This window comes from Petaurus breviceps, unplaced genomic scaffold, assembly GCF_028583685.1.
Source record: "Petaurus breviceps papuanus isolate PSGF00001 unplaced genomic scaffold, PetGlider_PUasm1.0 118, whole genome shotgun sequence".
NCBI lineage: Eukaryota > Metazoa > Chordata > Mammalia > Diprotodontia > Petauridae > Petaurus > Petaurus breviceps.
Genome location: NW_027185616.1, coordinates 16,376,294 through 16,396,136, shown reverse-complemented (window position 1 = coordinate 16,396,136; position 19,843 = coordinate 16,376,294). Strand labels below are relative to the sequence as shown.

Below are 19,843 nucleotides of genomic sequence, written 5' to 3'. Positions count from 1 at the left end.
GCCCCACGGTTGGTGCCCTCTGCAGCCCCACGGTTGGTGCCCTCTGCAGCCCCATAGTTGGTGCCCTCTGCAGTTGGTTATCTGTGATGTCTTGGGGATTCTCCTCGGACTTCGCAGGGAACCAGTCAGGATCTCCAGAGAAGAGCCCATCACCCTGAGCCCACCCAGGTTCATCACCAGACAGTTGTCTGCTGCACACACGCCATATTCTTTCTTTCCCAGAGGTCCGCAGTTTGGAAGATATCAGTGGCACTGATGCCGTAGCGCTCTGCCGCCTGCAGGAACTGAGAAATCTGGTCCATCTGTTTGAAGGCCATGCCTGAAGCCTGGACCTTCCTTCCTGGGTCCTGGCCTTGGCGATATAATGCACTGATGAGCTCACACAGCCCGGTGCCATCCTTGAGCTAGTTTTGGAAATTCTCTCTCCCAGGCTGGGACCGCCGGACATCCCTGCAGCCCTGTGTGCTTTACTGAGTGAGGACGTGCACCATACTCCTTCTCAGTTTTGTGCTGTACCTCCCGGCTCAGTCCGTAAGCAGGTCCCCTCTTGGCCATTCTGAGATGGTGATGCAGGTATCTTTACCGCAAGGCAATGGATGGAGAGCAGAGAGGGCTGGGGTGCCGTATGCAGTGAGTGGCCCATATGATAGCTTTTCAAAAACATTATCATATCACCCCCGCAATCTTCTTTTTTCCAGATTAAATAGCCTCCGTTTCTTCAACTGGTCCTTGTACTACATGATTTATAATAATAATAATAATAATAAATCATAGTTAAGATTTATTATACAGCACTTACTGTGTGCCAGGCACTGTGCTAAGGGCTTTATAATTATTATCTCATTTGATCCTCACAACAATCCTGGGAAGTAGGTGCTCTTATCATCCCCGTTTTACAGATGAGGGAGCTAAGGCAAACATAAGTGATGCACAAATTTGAACTCAGGTCTTCCAAACTGCAGGCCTGGCACTCTATCCACTGGGCCATCTAGCCCTTCTCAGCTGTTCTTTTCTGCTCACGTTCTGCTTGGTTAGTGTTTTCCTAAAATATGGTACCCAGAGCCAAACAAATATTCCAGACCGTCTGACTAGGACAGAACACGCAGATAATTTGGGTTGTCATCATACTTACTTTGAACACTATGACTCTATTAATATAACTATGTGATAGTACTAATTCATACATACCTTGCTTTACATTAAAACTCCCAGATCTTTATCACAGGAATTGTTGTCTGAACACACAAAAATAGATTTTTTCCCTTAAACCCAGGTAGAGTTCTATGTTTATTTCTATTGTCTTTCATCTTATTGGTAGAACTTCAGGTGGACCTGGAAGGGGTAACAGAACAAAAGAGCAGCAATATGGCATCATGGATAGAGGGATAGGCACAAATTCCCTTTTTGTAAAACCCCTCTTCATATACTTTCTATAAGTGTAACTTTTTCTCTGAGTCACATCTGTAAAATGGGGGCAAATAATACCTGTAGCATATAGTACTAACCGCACAGGGTTGTAGCGAGGGTCCAATGAGATCATACATGTAAAGCAATCCAAAAACCACAAGGCATTGTTTACATACGTGTGATCTATTATTGTTGTTAATAGAAACAAAATCATTTTCTTTATTTGTTTATCATGTGTAAATTTGTGAGGTTCTACACATTGTTAAATACTAAGGGTTCTATGTAAGATTAAATGCATGTTTTGTATGTTTCTTTGATAGCTTTAAAATTCATAATGTTTTTAAATATTATATTTTTAAGATTCTACTTATCATTCTCACTTGTTTCTCACTATTGAAATCCTGTCATCCACCATTCGACCTCTCACAAATTTTGCATCATTTGTTAATTTGATCATTGTGTATGTCATTATTCAAGTCACTACTGCTAATTTTTAAAAGTATATGACCAAGTCCAGATCTCTGAAGCACTTCCTTTGATACAACTTTCCAACCTAATGTTGAAATATTAATGACTACATTTTGAGTCCAGTCATTTCACCAGTTGTTGAATATACCCAAAGGTACTATGAGTTAGCCTTCATCTTTATATTCTGTTCATAATGATGGTCTTTGTCAAATGTCTCAGTCAGATGCAAGCATACTAGATCTCAACCTTCTAGTAATCCCATAAAAAATAAATTAATCTTCTATGATCTGTTTCCAATGAATCCATAGCAGCTTTTAGTTATCATTTTTCCCTTTCTGATTATTGGAAAGCTTCCTTGTAATAGAATCCAGAATCAAACAAACAACCAGTATTTATTAAGCCCGTAAGTGCTAGGCACTCTGCTAGGTTTTAGGGATACAAAGGCAAAAATTAAAATCCCTGCCCTCAAGGAACTTACATTCTATTGAGGGAAAGCATGTAACATTTAAGCAAATACAAAATATATGGAAAACAAAATATAAGGCAATCTTTCTTGGTCACTAGCACCTGCATGAAATGGGGCATCAGTAAAGCCTTCATTTATGAAAATAGTTTTACAAGTCGATGTTAGATTATTACATTCTTCAACAGTAGTTTTTAATTCTCCTAATATCAAGTTGTTATCGAGAAAATCAAATCCCTTGGGGCAGCTAGGCAGGGAATAGAGCACTGGCCCTGGAGTCAGGAGGACCTGAGTTCAAATCTGGCCTCAGATACTTAGCACTTACTAACTGTGTGACCTTGGGCAAGTCATTCAACCCCAATTGCCCTGCCCTCCCCCCTCCAAAAGGTTTTTTTTTTATCAAATCCCATTCTTAGATATCATTTAAGCAAACTCTTCCCTTCTCTAATCCACCTTTCTCTTTGGAAGCTCCTGCTTTGAGATAGAACCTTCCAGGGAAAGGAGGCCACAATGGCAAAGGCATCTTCCAGGGGAAGAAGGCTGCTGGAATATGGAGGAGAAATCTGGAGAGTAAGGAGGGGAGCAATGAGAAGAGGGAGGAACATGACTGGCTTGTGCACTGCCACAAAATGGGTGTTCAGGAAGAACTCAGCAGACTGGGGAGTCTGAAGGACAGAGGAACTTTCCAGAGTGAGGAAGCAGCTGAGACATGAAGAATAAATCTGAAGAGTTAGGAGCAAACCCAGGAGAGGACCTGAAGTTGGGATGAAGCCCAAAAAACTTGTTTGGGAAGGATGGAAGAGGACAAGAGTCAGTCAGAAAAAGTCATTTCATATTTTGAGTAATTGTGAAAGAATTATTAATGACATTAAGGGTCCAAGGTACCCTAATGGCCAATGAAGAAGGGAGATGGAAATAATCTTCATTAAAGATATCAAGAAACTGTGAGAACAGGCATTGGTTGACATCTATTATCTGCTAATAGGAATTCTATAATTCTGTTTTTAATCAAGGACTATTTAGAAATTGTTGCAGTGTGTGTGTGTGTGTGTTTCTCTCATGGATTGCCATAGTCAAAGGATTCCTCACCTACTAGTACAACATCTTGATGACCTCCACATTTATGTAGACTAATGCTCATAAAGTAGACACGGTCAGTTGCAAGGACAACAAATGAAGTCTTTCCAATGGCAGGGCTTGCATTGTTTTGGCATTCCATTTGAGAAACTAGAGCTACCTTCAGATCATGATGGGGCATATGTCAAATGTCATGTAAGACAGAAAAATATAAAATGATTTTTATTTCTCTGCAACTTCTTCCCACTTCTGCAGTGATGGTGACAGAGCAGCAGAAATGGGGTCAGGATTTGTCAAGAATCACTCAGTTTTCAGAACTGGTACATAGGGATAGAGACTGAACCTGTGATTTCATTGATATAATGAATTTCTGCGTGAGGAAACTCACTCTACCTATGTCGGTTGGCACCTTTGCTGCAATTGATGGTGTTAGAGAATTGGTTGGGGAATGATAGGTTATGTGATTTGCTCAGGGTCACACACCCAGTAAAAACTCAGACACAAACCCAAGTCTTCCTGCCTCTCAGACTAGCTCTTGTGGTACAGAGTAAATGTTTAATGCTTGCTAACTAACTGATGTATAAGAAGTAATTTAATTGTTGATGCTATTAATGTTGACATGCTTATTCTATGACCAATGCACTTGGAAGAATGGAATCATATTAATATTGACATTTTCGGTGTGACTGCAGCCAGAAGACAAAATGAAATTAGTTAAATGGGCGAGGAAAACAGAGGCGATGATAAAGTTTTTCTTATGTAAATGAAGGTCATCTATCTTAATACCTATGATAAGTTTATTTAAAAGGCAGCTCTGAGGATAGGCACAGTGTGTGCAGCAACATTTACAGCAGACAATGAAGACACAGAAATATTCCATAAAGCTCTCAGGAAGACCTTCTGAATGACATCAGCATCTATTTTATGACTTAGTGACTTCGATGAAAACAGATAGGAGGGAGGGCAGTGAAAAATATGACTCAGGAATAAGAGAAGAAAAAACTAAAAGCCTTTAGTTAAGAGCTTTTCAGAAGCCTCATGCCTGTCTATCATGAATGCTATCTTCAAAAAGACATGGAGAGGACCCAATGTCACCCAAAATGAAATTAATTTTAACAGGAAAGAAATAGTCCTCTCACAATGCAGGAATCATTCCAGAATCATCTCTATTGTGCAAGTCAGACCATTTACTTGTTAGAACAAAGATAAAAATCAATACTGAATGAGAAGAATAAAAACGGAAAGATGATATGATGTGCAATTCAAACAAGTCTCCAACATGACCTACTTAACGAAACCGTTGATATTGAAAAAGTGGGAAATAGATAAAAGAGAAGACGTCAACATAGATTATCCTGCTTTCCTCAAAAGTTTAACCAATGTAAATCATTCATGATGAAGAAATTGAAAGAGCCTAAAAAACACTTCAGTCAGAAAATACTTCATCTCCCTGCTAGGGGCAGAGATGTTATCCTTGGAAGTGAAAGATAACATCAGTTTAGAATACAAACCGATTTGAAGTTGTTATGGGGTAAGATGGACAGTTATCAATAATTATGTTTCTTAAAACTGTGACTAAAAATCAGCTTCCCCTTGTTTTTATATCCTTGCTGTAGGAAAAGGTCTGGTTGACACTCAGTGCTACTGACCACAGCTGCTGTCATGCTATCTTCCTAGTTCAGGAAGTTATATATAACATGTGTCATACTGGGCAGCTGGGTAGTAAAGTGAAAAGTCCCCTAGACTTGGAGTCAGGAAGATCCAAGTTCAAGTTTAGCCTCAAATACTTACTAGCTGGGCAACCCTGAACAAGTCATTTAACCTCTGCCTGCCTCAGTTTCCTCACCTATACAATGTGGATAATAATAGCTCCTACCTCCTAGGGATGTTATGAGAATTAAATGAGATAATATTTATTAAGTGCTTTGCAAACCGGAAAGTACTATATAAATGCTAGATAATAACAATAATCATTGTTGTTTTCTATGAAGATGATGATGATGATGATGATTATATGTAAGATTTCCTCATCTTTGGGCTTACTCTCCCCCCCCCTTTCTCCTCCTCAGGGGCAGAACGTGACCTCTTCTCTTTACATGCCTTTTTTTTGGAGGGGAGGGGCAAGAGAAAGAGATAACACTATTGCCTACAATGATAGTCATCCTCCCTCTCAATGCTGATATATCATTTGGTATACCAGTTGAGATACTACAGCTCAAACTTCAACATAAAAAGATTTAATCTCATTCCCCTCGCTGATGCACCTTCTTGCCAGCAACCTTGCTCCTGCTTCCCCTTCGTGATCCCCCAACCCCTCTCTTTCCCATTCCTCTTTATGTTTTGTTTTACTCTGTTAGAATTGTAAGCTTGCTGAGAGTAGAGACCTCTTTGTTATTTTGTATTTGTGTCCCCAGTACCTAGGACAGTACCCAGGACAGTACCCATCACATGGTAAGCACTTAAGGAATACTCTATTCATTGATCCATCTCAACTGATGACAATCTCTTCCTCAGCCTCCTGTGTGTCTGCTGTTCTGCATATCTCAAGACCTGCATGACACACCTGTGTTCTAGAACCTCCTTTTTTCCCCTAAGGTTTTCATTTCCATCCTTCTTCCACAGGGATATATTAAAGACCACTCCAATAACTCTTCTTCCTCTTTATACTTTAAGAGCCTTGTGGATGGATAAAATTATCTTAATTTAGTACAAGATAACAATTTTTTAATACATTAGGTTGCCATATTGAACTTTTTTCCCTTTTGCTCCAAAAAGTGATTTATTCAAAAATTAAAAAAAATAAAAATAACAAAAGTATTCATCTCTTATTCACTACCTCCCATTCAGGTTCCCTTCCCACCTCCCATTCCAGAGATCAGACCCCTGGGTGAAATCAGTTGGGGAAAACCTCAAATGAGATGAACACATTGAGAGACATCTTCTCAATGAAGGTATTATAGAATGTCTTAATTTTTCAAGGGGTCCTCTTTTTCTCTTCTGTCATCATGTTGATGGACATACACGGTCTAAGCACCTTCCATGCCTGACTCCAACTATCATTCTTTTAGTTGGTAAGATCATATTTAATAATCAGAGATACTTGCTTTATATCAGTGCCTCTAGCCAGTAGATCAGTGATATTAGGCACCCAAGTGGAACCTGAATGAAACTCTCTCATGATTATATCACAATCTTTTTGGCCAATATCACCATGCATTGCAAAACTAGGTAAAGCCATGGGCATGCATTTTATCAGTCAGCTTATTCCATCTTTCAGAAAGTAATAGTGTGCATTTCATACAAATCACATAAGGTATCCAGCTTCTAAACCTTTCATTCCTTATTTATGTGAGACTTTCACCTGTCAACTCTTTCTTGACCAAAATGTCTATAAGATCCCTCATAAACTCCTTGGTCACTTGCATATTGAAAAACTTGGATCTTTTTTTCCCAGAACAATTGTTGTCTAACCATTCTTCCCCTCCCATTTTCTATTTGTGAAATTGACTTTTTGTACCAAAGCTTAAGTCTTTACATTCATCTCTTTGGGGTTTCATTTCATTATTAAGTTCCATCCAATGCTCTAGCTTATCAGGTTCCTTTTGGATCCTGTCTCTGTTGTTCAAGGTGTTTGCTATACTTCCCATCTTTGTGTCATCTGAAAATTGCATGAGTATGTCATCTATGTTTTTCTTAAAGTCATTGCTAAATATGTTAAACAGCACAGAACAAAACACAGAGACCTCTTGCTGTGCTGACATAAACATAAACAAAAAAAAACTACATTTTGGATACTGACATCCAACAACTAGTTCTGAATATGATTTTATCGATGTCCTATCCTTATCTAATCTATCTTCTCCATAAGAAATGTATGAAATACTGTGTCAAAGACTTTTCTAAAATCTAAGTACACTCTATCCACAATATTTCCCGTATCTACTAGTTGAGTAATCCTATCAAAAAGTGAAATGAGGTAATACTGTGTGACCTGTTAAGCTGTTTCTTGTAATCACTTCCTAGGAATTTGTCAATTCTCTCTTTAATGATATGATGTAGAATTTTCCCAGGAACAAATATTCACTGGTCTGTAGTTTGCAATATTTGTTTTCTTCCCCTTTTTAAAAATCAGAAAAAAAAAATTGCCCTCATCTTGTGGTACCCTTTCCGATTTTCCATGATCTTTCAAATTGTCACTCATGGTGTCTTGACCATGTCAAGCTGACCAGGTGTCAGCTACCTATCCTTTCAGTATTCAAGGATATAATTCATTGGATCCAGATAATCTGACTTCATCAAGGCTAGCTGGGTGCTCACCACCTGTTAGAGTCATTTTTGCTTTGTCATTTCCAATGTAAAAGGCATTCTCTTTGGCAGAGAAAACAAAAGCTACATAACAATCAACTAGTTCTGCCTTCTCTGTTTTCAGTTATTGTGATTCCATCAATCCCCCCCCAAAACTCTATCTCTTCTTTGATGCTCCTTTTTCTCCTGATATTAATATTTTCATTGTTCTTCATAACATCCCTTCATTCTGAGTTTTTCATTCTTGAGACTATTTTTATAGTACTATACCATGTTGTTATATTCATCCTTTGCACCTAGAGTTTCTTTCCACATTCTATATACTTCTTTAAAAAAAAAAGGCAAGTTGGCTTGTATTCATAACTACTTCTTTGGACAAATCCCATTTTTCTTGTTTCTTTAAATTTTCATTCTTGAACACCTTCCATTTCTTCTGGCCTGACAGTCCATAGGAATCTTACCTATCTTTTCTCTGAATCCTTTGAAGTCTGTATTCCCAAAATCTAGAGTACAAGTCAGGCTATGCTAGATTTTCTCTCTTTTATCACAAATTCTAGGAAAGAGTCATTGCTTCCCCCTAGGGCTCCCATCATTCCCACCTTAGCAAGCAGATTGTCTTTGATAGCACAAATCATGTCCAGAATAAAATTATCCTTTTTTATGCCTCCATCTTTTGAAGGGTGAAATTATCACTAAAGCAAGGCAAAAAACAATCAGTTGTTCTGCTTTGGGCAGAGAGAGAACTCCCAAAGAACTGAATAATTGAAGTCCCCCATCACTACAACATGTTAGGCTTATTATCTCTCTTTCCCTAGCTCCTCATTTATTTCCTCTGTCTAGTCTGTTGTATTCTTCTCTGATGTATTTCTGCTTCTCCTTTTATCAGATTTCACCCAAATATCTTCATACTTCTCACCTTTGGTTCCTGGATTTCCTTTGCTCTATCCACCTGCAGCACCAATGCAATATTCACAGCATCAACAGTCAGGATAAATATGTCTGCATAGTGCTCGATCACAAAATACAACAGATTCTCCATATATAAGACAGAAGCAAAACATTTATTCAGACACCAGAAAACCAAATCCCAAACCAGTAAGCTGATTCCATCGTAGTAGCAAAGAAGTTAATAAGCTACAACAGTACAGAGAGCTACACCATCCTTTAACTTTCCAACAAACCAACATAAGACCAGTATTTACTCATGAGCCTATTTGTCTTCCCCTGAAGATTCTGTCTTCCCAACCATCTAGCTTGCTCTGACTCCCAGCTTCCTGTGGGCTCTGCCCCCACCTTTTAGCAAACTCCTCCCACCACAGGCTCTATGTGATTACATTCAGCCTATTGGGGGCAGAGTATATTTTCAAAACAAGAAAGGTCTTCAAATTCCCTTAGGATTATTATGGGGCAGGGAAAATCTTCAAATTCCCATTACCATTATACCGTCTTCCGCCCCCTTAAACCTATCCAATTTCTTCTGAATATGGTGAACACATATAGAACTATGATCTGGGTAAGGATTTCACATCAAGTCCTAGTGACACCTCTGAGGTCAAATTTGCTTCAGCATTAGGATGTTTTGTCCAGCAAACTTCTTGTTTGTTGCCTAACAAAAATAAATATTAACCTGATTAGGTCTTCTGTCAAGGATAGTGAATAGATCTTAATTGCCAGCTCATACAGTTGAAGCGAGTTTGTATCTGTACTCATCACCCTCTAAAAGGAAATGAGAAGGAGGAAGAGTTAGGGGAGTCTGTCAAATGACAGATTCTACCCTTTCCCATCTCTATGCCTGTACTTTGGCTGTTCCCAAAGCCTGGTATGAATTCCCTCTTTATGTTTATGTCTTAAAATTCCCCAGTTTCCTTCTGAGCTCAGCTCAAGTGCCACCTTCTATGTGAAACCTTTCTCTTATATTTGTTGCTGCCAATAAACCTCCTCCCTATCCCCCATTATCTTTTTGTTTTGTACATACTTTTAGATGGGGAACTGTTGTCTCTCCCAAAAGAATATAAATTTTGTGGGGACAGAGACCTTTTCTGTTTTGTCTTTGTATCCCCAGTGCACGGCATGGTACCTGGAACAGAGTAGGTACTAAACTTGATTGATTGATCTAGAATGTATAGGAAGAAGAATGGACTTGCAGCCAAGAGATCTGGGTTCTAATCCCAGTAGTGACTCTTAAGCAGAAACAGAACTTTGAACAAGTCACTAAACTTCAATTTCATCATATATCAAAAGAGTTAGTTCCACTAGATCAGAGGTCCTTAACCTTTTAGTGTGTGTCGTGGACCCCTTTAGCTGGCTTATGAAGCCTATGGACCTCTTCTTACAATAATATTTTTTAAATGTACAAAAGAAAATACAGAGGATTACAAAGGAAGCCAATTATATTAAAATATACATTTACTTATTCTATTTATATTTATTATATATATATATATTCTATATATTTGTTCTTCTATTTAAAAATTGATGAATTTTAAGTTATAAACTTGAGTTTCATATGATTTCTTAGGTTCTTTCCTGATCTAATATTCAGAGATATATTCTAGAAAAACATCCATGCAGTATAGGGATCGTGCATAAATTCCCTCTCTGTACAATATTCAAGATAGCTAACCTCCATTCATCTTTTAGTTTCACATCAGTCCTGGACAACATTCACATCTGCAGTCCAATTCAACAAACATTTATTGAGTGACCATCATATTCAAGGCACTGTACTAGGAAACTGAGATACAAAGATGAAATGGTTTCTGTCCCTTAAGAAGATAACACTTTACTTATATTTGCAATTAAAGGAGCAGATTCAAAGGTAGGGTGTCTTTTCCTCCAGAGTACCAACACTGGGCAGTCAGACCTAGGTGCAGGCAATAAGGGGGTACACAGTCTATACAGAATTTAAAAACAATAATAAAACTTATTTTTTGTTATCAATCAATTTTTAATTATTATCACATACTGGCAACTCAAAAGGATGTCAGTGATCAAATACTGCACCCTCCTCAAAATAAACATCTTTTGTTGACCGCACTTCTTAATAACATGGACTCAAATGATGCATATTTGTTTCAAGAGAAAATTCAGAACAGCTCAGGATTGTTCAAGCTGGTGTTAAGGACACTGTGCCTCCAAACTGTTACTGCAGTATAACATATTCCTATGTTTAAACAGTAGGTTCAAAATAAACAATGATTGTAAAGACAAAAATAAAACTTCCATGATTTCAGGTATCATTCTGCATGACTACTTGGGGTTCTTTATTCACGTTTAAAATTTAAACAGCAAATCAGTGTGACCTGAGGAATTTTATTTTATTTTTTGTAAGTGGAAATTTTAGTTCAAACATGAAATATTTTACTGAATTTGAGCAATATCTTTAGAGTAGATGTTTATTCTTTTTTTATACTTGTTTTAAAAATGAAGAATAAAGAACAAGAAATTACATCAGTGGCAGGATTTACTAGTTGCCTAAATTCTATCTTTTATAGACATTCTGGTTTTATTAGAATTCACCTGTGAAAAGAGGGGTTCTTTTTACTAATCTATACCAAATATAATTATGTTTAAGACCTTTCCTAACAAGTTGTATATCTGTTGCTTTGTGGGAAAGAATCTTTTTTTTTTTTTGCTTTTTGGAGGGCAATTGGGGTTAAGTGACTTGCCCAAGATCACATGGCTAGTTTTGTGTGTGTGTGTGTGTGTTAACTGTCTGATGCTGAATTTGAACTCAGGTCCTCCTGCCTCCAGGGCTGGTGCTGTATTCACTGTGCCACCTAGCTTCCCCCAAGGTAAAGAAACTTTTTGAAATTAAAATGAATAAAAAGTGTTCTTCAGTCAGCTGAAAGCAAATATCGATGAATCTGGCTATACTGTCTATTGAATATGATGTGTGATGATGATCAATTCTGATGAAGTCATTGACAAGCTTGAAGAAGTTAAGCCTCAAAAATGGAAAGTATAATGTTATTACTCATTGCTGCAACAAATCAATATGTGGGTGTAAGCTTTTTCCCCTTTTAAAAAATAAGAATTTAATTAAAAACGATTAATCATTACCTTTTTCTTTTTTGTACAATAATTCTTTTTTATTAGCATGGCTATATATACTAAGCTCTACAAAAGAAATTTTTTACTTTGTCTCTTTTCTGGCCATTATTATTAGTAGTTTAAATTCAAGATTACTTCTGAAAACAATTTTGTCATATGGGTGTCTGGGTTTGCAACTTATCTTTTCTAAGATCAAAGAATGTGCCAATCAGAGGCTTGTGAGCTCTACTCAAATCTAGTTTTTTGTTTTTGTTTTTTTAGGAGGGAGGGAGGCAGGGCAATTGGGGTTAAGTGACTTGCCTAAGGTCACACAGGTACTAAATGTTAAGTGTCTGAGGCTGGATTTGAACTCAGGTCCTCCTGACTCCAGGGGCTCTACTCACTTCACCACCTAACCACCCCTCAAATATAGTTTAAACGTGGCCTCAGCCACTGAGTTGTGTAACCCTGGAAACCTATTTGTTTCTGTTTCTTCAACTGCAAAATGTGGATAATAAAAGCACCTATTTGCCAAGGTTGTAGTGAAGATCAAATGAGATTATATTTGTAAGTACACTTAGCAAAGAGCCTGGCACATAGTTGTTCAGTTGTTTTTCAGTCCATTTGGGGTTTTCTTGTCAAAGATACTGGAAAGGTTTGCCATTTCCTTCTCCAGCTCATTTTTACAAATGAGGAAACTGAGGCAAAAAGGATTAAGTGACTTGCCCAGGGTCACACAGTTAGTAAGTGTCTGAGGCTGGATTTTAATTCAGGGAGAGTTGACACTCTATCCACTGCACCACCTAGATGCTGTTGACACATAGTAGGTGTTATCTAAATATGTATTCCTTCCTCTTCCCTTTTCTTACGCTACCTCTTCATCCAAGAGGTTTTTATCGAGCACCTATTAGCAAGATACATGGAAGTCACAAAGACCTGTGACCAAATCTTTACCTTTTAGGAGGTTGTGATACTTTAGAGGAGATGAGACAGGTACATAAAAAGCCACAAAAGAATGTAACATATTATATGTGCCATCTTTTACTCTCTTGCTATTGTAAAGACATTACAATATTGAGTTGAAATGATATCAGAAGGCTTCATGGAGAAAGAACCCTATGATATCATTTAGAACTGAAAGGCAGCTGGATTTAGAACTGAGAGGGACCTTGGGGTTTATCTGGTTCAATCCTTCATATCACAAATGAGGAACAAGTTTTCAGGAACAATGGCTTTAGCTAAGGAAAGGAGACACACACAACACACCCCAAAGTGTATTGTTTTCTTTTGTTTTAATAACTGAATATTGGGGAGGGAGAGGAATCAAGCTAAAAAAAGTAGGAGCTAGATTGTTACTACTAAGGCATAGGATTTCAGGTGTGCTCTAGTGAAGGGCAGTAGAGGAAGGAGATAAACCAGATTGGAACTTTAAATCCCTTTTAATCTCATGATTCAATAACTCTGTGGTCTATGTGGATTTTCAGACTTTCCAAAGCCCTATCCACTAGATAAATTCATTTTTTCCTTTTTCTCTTGCAAATTTATGTTGTTGTTTGGTTTTTTTTTTCATATCCAAAAGTCAGAAAACTGTCGTCCAATTGTATGGGAGCTTTCACCACAAAGAACAGCTAACAATTTAAATTCCTTCAGCTCCCTCAGCCAGTGCTATTTCCTTCTTTTTTTGTTTTCTTTATACCATAAATTCACATTCGGATTAGCCACCTTTCTAGATGGTGAGCTTTCATCTCTCCCTTTCAATTTCCTGTATGATTCCCACCCACCCCCACCCCCAAAGTTTGGTATTTTAATGTTCCTTCAGACATCAGGGGCTTTGATTCACTAAAAAAAAAAAAAGGAAAGGAACCCTAGATAATCTTTTTTTTTAGCAGCACTACCTAATTTTTTTGTCTGTTTCCAGGAAATGTACATGCTTTTTCTATTTCAATTTGGCCTGTTTTACTTATTAAATTCATAGTGGTATAACTTCACAAGAAATTCAATAATCATGATGAGAGGCATCGTCCTTCTACATATAGATAGGACTTCTTGTTATTTGACAACAGAAAGAAAGAAGAGGTAACAATTCTTGTTTAGCTAGTATTTTCTTTGTCAAGGAGAATGCCCTTTGCACTGGACAGGACAGGACAAAAAGGTTAACAGAGAGCTACATCTCAGGCATCACAGATGTGGAGCTAAAAGGGACCTTAGAAGTCATCTAGCCAAACTCTATATTTTACATTACCTACGTATCCAAATATGTCCTCCCTCCCCCACCCCCACCCCTGAACCACCTCTCCTTGAGAAGCAAGTCTTATTTTAAAAAAATAAAAACAAAAGCAGAGGAGGGAAGATCAGGAAGAAATCTGACATGTGTTGTATTCCAAATCCATAGCAACCTCCCATACCTGCAAAGAAGTTGGGAGTGGGGGAAGGTGTCTTCTCATAACTCTTCCTGGATGCCAACAATCCTCAGTTTTGATTGTTTGTTGTTCTTTAATCTCTCCTTCATCCAATTAGAAACTACTTTGTTTCCAGCTCTTTGTGACTAGAAAAAGCACTGCATTTGGGTGCATGGTCTTTTATCATTGACTTTGCTGGGGTATATGTCTAGCAATTTAATTTCTGGATAAAAGAATATTGACATTTTAGTCCCTTTCTAAGCATGATTCCAAATTGCTTTCCAGAATGGTTGGACCAATTCACAGCCCTACCAACAATAGGTAATATGTCTTTCAAGAAACAAAGATGAAACCGCCGTTCAAAGTTAATACCCAGTCTGGCCATGTCTTCATCCCTCTCTTGCCTCCATTCTTGACTATTCTGACTTTCCCCACCATGCCCCATATCTGCTTCCAACCAAACCCCTGGATAATACTCACTCCCACTTTTCAATTCCCTTTTATGTTCATATAATATTCATTCCCTCATTAGAATATAAATTCCTTGAACAGAGAGGCTATCCCATTTTTGTTTGGGGGCTTGTAGTTATATTTCCACTGCATAGCACTTAATGAAGAATTGTTGACTTTTCCACTCCAGTATTCACAATTCCCATCTTTTATCATATTTGCCAAATTGTTATGCACCTCCTTGTTTTACAGATGATGAAACTGAGGCCTGAAGAGAAAAAGTTATTTGACCTAGGTAAAATAGGTACTGTAAGAGGCAGCATTCGAACCCATATTCTACTATACCATGAGGCCTCTATATAATAAGGGAGTACACCTAGCTGCCCTTAGTCCTCTCCTCTCCTCCTCTCTCTTCTCTTCTCCTCTCTTCTTCTTTCCTCCCACCTGAGGCTGTTCTGCCCAAAGGAAGGTAAATTTCAATGGCCAAAAGCTGCCTAGTTAACTTGGGGTTTACTGGCTAGATTTCCTTCTCAAAGAACAAGACAAACCCAATTCACTCTGGATTTCAAGGATTACACAACAATTGGGCACCACTTAATGGTTGTTTTTTGGACCTTCCTGACTCGGAGAGCATGTAAATAGTACCTGTTTCTCTTTTGACCAGCAACCCTGAGGGTCTTCCCCTCCCAGTATGATTTTTTTTAATTAAATGGGCCATCCCTTGAGTAACTATTAAGGAGGCCTATTCTCTGAATGGGTGTTATCTCACTCAAAGTGAGAACCTGAAAAGACCTTAGCCTAAAAGGGCCAAGGTCTCCCATTGCATCCCGAGCCATCTCCAGTCCTCCTAATGGATAGCTGGCCACTGGATCCAGATGGCTCTGGAGGAGAAAGTGAGGCTGGTGACATCACCCAGCCCTCCCCCACTCAAATCAAAGTCAACTCCAAGTCATGTCATCATCTCCCTTGTGTCATGGTCTTCTTCTAGAACAAAGGACAAACCACAGCCACAACTATATCCTTAGGAACCAATATTTGATTGCTGAGGCATTCTAAATTAAAGACCATAACAAATAGGAGAGGTAATGCGATTTTAGAAAAGGGAATATAATCATGCTATTTTTCAATAAAAGAAAAGGAATAAAGTTTCAAACCATAGGCCAGTGAGTTAGACTTTATTTCCTTTGAAAATTCTAGGCTTAACTTTTCTGAGATTGTGACCATTTGGAAAAGGAAGGGATGATTACAAAGAGGAAACATCACGTCATTAGGAACAAATCATAACAAACCTTTCCTTCCTTCCTTCCTTCCTTCCTTCCTTCCTTCCTTTCTTTCTTTCTTTCTTTCTTTCTTTCTTTCTTTCTTTCTTTCTTTCTTTCTTTCTTTTTCTTTCTTTCTTTCTTTCTTCCTTCCTTCCTTTCTTTCTTTCTTTCCTTCTTTCTTTCTTCCCTTTCTTTCTTTCTTCCTTTCTTCCTTCCTCACCTCCTTCCTTCCTTTCTTTTTAACTAAATAACTAAATTGGGGCAGCTGGGTGGTGAACTGAATAGAATGCCAGATCTGAAGTCACAGAAGACTCATCTTCCTGAGCTCAAATCTGGCCTCAGACACTTACTTGCTGTGTGTCCCTGGGCAACTCACTTAACCCTGTTTGTCTCAGTTTCCTCAGCTATCTAATGAGCTGAGAAAGGAAATGGCAAACTGCTCCAGTGTCTTTCCCAAGAAAACTCCAAAAGGGATCACAAAGAGATGGACACAACTGAAACAACAAAATTAAACTGGTAGATTAGGAGAATGCTCTAAAAATGGTCCATTTAGATTTTTAGCAAAGCATCTGATAAAATATATCATACTAATTTAAAAAAAACAAGCATTAAACACCTACTATCTCATTTAATCCTCACAATAACAGGGGGAGGGAAGTACCATTATTACTATCTGCATTTTATGGAGAGAATCAGGCAGAGGTTAAGAGACTTACCCAGGGTCACACAGCTAAGAAGTGTCTGAGGCTGGATTTGAACTTGGGTCTTCCTGGTTTTAAGTTCAAGGCTCTAGCTACTGCCCCTCAGCTGCCTAATACAATGTATGTTACATATAATACATATTAACATGTCACCATACATTGTTACATTATTTATGTATTATTAATATCTTACATGGAAGCTAGGTGGTGTAGTGGATAGTAACCAGCCTGGAGTCAGGAAGAGTCATTTTCCTGAATTCAAATCTAGCCTTAGTTATTTACTAGCTAAATAGGGCAAGTTACTTACCCCTGTTTGTCTCAGTTTCCTGTTGCCCATTTCTTCAGTTGTCCAAGTAAATTAAGCTGGAGAGGGAAATAGCAAACCACTCCAGCATTTTTGCCAAGAAAACCCCAAATGAGATCACAGAGTAGGACATGACTGAAAAACAACAAAAATATATTACATAGCATATCTGAATTTATATGACTATAAAAAAATTCACATATTAACATAACAAAGAAAGCAGAACCCCTGAACTAGGAAGATAGCAAGACAGCAGCTGTGATCAACAGACCTGAGGGTCTAACCAACCTTTTCCTCCACACTGCACCACCTCACTACCTCCTATCATAGAAAAGATAGAGGAAATATTTGTTTATTTGACAATAATGCAGTTACATGGATTTACAACTGGAGAAATGGTCAGATTCAAAGGGTAGCCATTCATAGTTCAACATCAGCTTTCCAAGAAGTTTCCAGTGGAATGTCACAGAGATCTGCATTTGGCCCTATGTTGCTTAACATTTTTATCAAAAACTTGAATAAGGGCATAAGGGGCATATTCGTCAAATTTGTGGATGATCCAAAGCTGGGAGGGATGGCTAACACGCCAGATGACAAAATCAATATTCCAAACGATCTTGACAGATTAAGGGTTTATGCTGAATATAGCAAGATTACATTCAGTAAAGATACATATAAGGTCTTAAACTTGAGTATAAAAAGTCAACTTCATAACTAGAAAATGAAAAAGACATAGCTAACTAGCAATCTGAAAAAAAACTGGAAGCTTAAGTGGACCACAAGCTCAATATGAGTCATCAATGTGGTGACATGCCATCTTGGGCTGCATTGAGAGGTCTAACTTCCAGAGACAAGGAGATGATCCATTATCACTCTGAACCCTTTCCTGGAGACTGCATGATATATATTATGTTTCATTCTGGGATCCTCAATTTAGAATGCATATTAGTGAGCTGGACAGTGTAGCCAGGATGGCAAAAGACCTTGAGTCCAGGTCATCAGGATCATTATTTACTACAGAAAAGAGAAGGCTCAGGGCAAACAGGATCACTGTTAAATGTAGAATAGCTATTCATGTGGAAGAGATTAAGCTTGTTTTGTTTGGCCTTAAAGGGTAGTACTCCAAGGAATGAGTGGAAGTTGTAAAGAGGCTAATTGATGCTTGAGGCCAAGAAAAGTTTCTTAACAACTAGAGCTATCCTTACGTGGCCTGGCCCAGGAGGCAGTGCCCATTCCCTGCCCCTTCTGATTGGATGTCTTCAAGCTGAGTCTGGATGACTATCTGTCAGGTATGTTGTAGCCAAGTTTCCTTTTGGGGTTTGGCTTGAGTAGATGACCACTGAAATCACTTGCAGCTCTCAAATCAGAGATTCCTGGGCAGGGGGAAGGAGGGGAGGGTGTTTGTTTTTTTCAGAATTTCTTTCAAAATGCTTAAAGGGAGAAACTACTGCCTCATGTTTAATAAAGGCAAGGAGTCACAAGTCTTTTCTTCTGTTCTATCGTTTAGAAGTAAGTCAATAAGTGTTCTAATCATAGCACCAAAAAAGTAATTTTTAATTGTTGCCAAGTAACCCATGATTTGTACACAAGATGAATATTGCTCATTTGGAATGAAAATGCATTAATATCATTTAACTCTACTTTCTCTCTCTGGCCCTCACATCTAATTCAAATCAATTTCTTTTGGATACCCCTGAGACAGGTTGAGTTAGCCCAGTCTGGAAATGGTACCTGTTGGGTTCTGCCTCCCTATGCTAGGCTCAATTGTGTAGCCCTGAATGCCAAGTCAACCAAGTTGCTTCACAGTCCATTTCTTTAATGGATCAATTCATCTGTGGTCAAAACTGAGATAAAAATAACAACAGAAATGTTATGAGGAGGAAGGCACTAATGTGAGCACAACATTAAAGATCTTATCTAAAATCAAGCCAAATTGAATGTTTAAAAAGCTTCCACATTCCAGCCCTTGCATATTCCATTGTGGGCTGCTGGGTGGCACAATGGATAGACTTCTGGGCCTGGAGTCTCTGTTGGTGTGACCCTGGACAAGTCGCTTAACCCTTTTTGCTTCAGTTTCTTCATCTGTAAAATTATCAGGAAAAGGAAATGGCAAATCACTTTAGTATCTCTGCCAAGAAAACCCCAAATGGGTTTTCAAAGAGTCAGACATGACTGAAAAATGACAGAACTGAACATACCATTGTATACCTAAATATATTTTTCATCTATCATAAGAAAGAACAGTAATTGGAATTTATATAACATTTTAAATTCTCCAAAGTGCTTTAAATAATTTAAATTTAAATTTAAATAATTTAAATAAATAATTTAAAACTCCTTGAGCCTCACAATAATCCTAGGAGGCATTTGCTATTATTATCATTCCCATTTTATGGATGAGAAAACTGAGGCTAAGTGATATGACAAACTGTTAAGGGCCTAAATCAGTATTTGAACTCGATCTTCCTGACTCCAAGCCCAACACTCTAACCACTAGAAAGGAATTGTCTTGCTTCATTCCACATTTTGTATCCATTTCAAAGGGTATTTTTTTAAAGACCATAACTTTTTTTTAAGACCATAAAAAAGACCTTGTAACCATATAGTAATCACTTTTTTAAAATCACCTGGTAGCCAGCTCTCTGGTGATAATTCTATGATCCATGCATAGTCCCTCTATAAGGCCTTTCTAGATTATTAGACTCTGACAGAATTTGTGTTCTACAACGTAGCCTTTGAGTAGTCAACTTCATCCATACACCACGAGGCAGCATCAGAATAGAGCAAATCATGTAACACCATGATCTCAGAAGAATGAATATTAAACATTCACCTGAAGGGCAATTGAAAAGCCCTAAGAGAGGTGCAGGTCCCCTGTGGGGTATTGCCAACAACGATTTGCACAAATGATATCATCAAGCATGTGTATGACAAGGAGGAAAGGACATCGATCAATAAAAGAGACAGAACAGATG

General features: G+C 38.1%; 1 protein-coding gene across 5 annotated transcripts in view; it reads right to left on the bottom strand.

The window, feature by feature from the left end:
- Window positions 1–19,843, bottom strand: part of LOC138160146 (small ribosomal subunit protein uS14-like) — a 104,129-nt gene that overhangs the window by 10,764 nt on the left and 73,522 nt on the right. For 3 of the 5 annotated variants that reach the window (XR_011168096.1, XR_011168093.1, XR_011168091.1), the window contains exons 2-3: window positions 16,872–17,003; window positions 1,189–1,332 (exon numbers count right to left, since the gene is read on the bottom strand). The gene's annotated coding sequence lies outside the window, so the exon portion shown is untranslated. Of the gene's footprint in view, window positions 1–1,188; window positions 1,333–14,077; window positions 14,375–14,709; window positions 14,870–16,871; window positions 17,004–19,843 lie in introns of those variants that run through there. The other 2 variants (XR_011168097.1, XR_011168094.1) reach the window with 2 other exon arrangements.